Below are 1,492 nucleotides of genomic sequence, written 5' to 3'. Positions count from 1 at the left end.
TTAATTATGTTTATCTTTGTAGGAGTAGTAGTTTTTATGATATTTGACAAAATAAACTCACAAAATGTTAATTTCTAGTTGTTCGTATAAAATGTTGGATTTATAACAAAATATATCTCTAGATCCATAAGACGCACATATGTCTGCCAACACTAAAAATAAAGGAAATTTAACTTACAATAAAGTAGTTTATAACACTTATCTTCGTAGGGGTAGTAGTTTTAATGATATTCACATATGAATATAAATTTGGCAAATGAAAATTTGTTGGAACAACTATAAATCAATTTATCTTAGCAAATTTCATGTAAACTATTACTCCTACAAAGATAAACATCATGAACTACTTTATAGCTCATTAAACTAGCTTTAGCTTGAGTGCTAATAGACATCTGTACGTCAAATGGTTTTTAGATATATATTTTTCAAAATAAAGTCACTAACTACTGATCTTTTAGTACGTCCCATACAACATATTTATGAAATGTTGCTTTTTAAAAAGCTATATCCCGAAAACTATTTAACGTAAATAACTCTATTAGGGCTCATATTTTAGCAAATTTACTCTTCTTTAAATGACGTTCTCTTAGGTTTTCTTGTGTTGTTCCTACGTATTAAGATAAAGAGCTATGAATGAAAAATTATTTTTTTCTATCGCTTTGAAACAGCTGCCATTTTTTCAATCCCCTACCTATATTTGGCAGACTCATCAATTTTGACTATTAATTATACATAGTATTCATGAAAGTAATCAAAAATTGGGGTGAGATAACTGCCTTTTTTCTCCTCTTGGGCTCTTGTACTATGAAGTCTAACAGCTATCAATACGCCCTGACAATTATTATCTTTACAGTTCTTTTATATAATAGGTGATGTCAGTATCCATTCTAAAAAAAAAAATTCAGATACCCAATGTGAAAAAACAATCGAGAAAGTGTATTCTAGATCATAGCATTCTTTATTTATCTCTATATATAAAATGGAGTGGTCGAATCTTTGCCCACAAAAAACTTTTTTATTAGTGGACCGATTTTCGTGCAGTATTTTTTTCAAAATGTTCCATTTCGCCGAGGGAAGGTTTGAAGATAACAAAATATCTTGATTTTTAAGTAGAAAAAAGTTATGAACAAAAGCGTAAAGCACGGGGTAAAGTAGGCCGGCGATATTTTTTTTTTTTTTTTGCAAAATGAAAATCATTTTCGTTTATATCTTCTTCTCAAAGTAACAAATACCATTTTTGGAAGAAATTAAAAATTAGATATTTTTTACCTCGATTTGTTTAGCTTTTTTTTTTTCTCCTCCGGTGGTTATTTTTCATATAATCGCTCATAACTGCTCTTCGTTTTATCGTTAATGTTAAAGCTGAATGTCTGCCCTTTCAGCCAACATAGAAAAAAGTTTTATTTGATGCCTTTGTAAGGGGAAAATACGGGTTTCAAATAGGGGGGAAAATTCCAAACGTTTTATTTGATGCCTTTGTAAGGGGAAAATA

The 1,492-nt window shown here is 29.4% G+C and overlaps 1 protein-coding gene across 1 annotated transcript in view; it reads right to left on the bottom strand.

The window, feature by feature from the left end:
• nvy (CBFA2/RUNX1 partner transcriptional co-repressor nervy) overlaps window positions 1-1,492 on the bottom strand; it is a 46,887-nt gene that overhangs the window by 34,745 nt on the left and 10,650 nt on the right. The window lies entirely within an intron of this gene.

Source organism: Halyomorpha halys, unplaced genomic scaffold, assembly GCF_000696795.3.
Source record: "Halyomorpha halys isolate HHAL.00 unplaced genomic scaffold, Hhal_1.1 Scaffold68.1, whole genome shotgun sequence".
NCBI lineage: Eukaryota > Metazoa > Arthropoda > Insecta > Hemiptera > Pentatomidae > Halyomorpha > Halyomorpha halys.
This window is presented reverse-complemented; position numbering and strand designations above follow the sequence as displayed.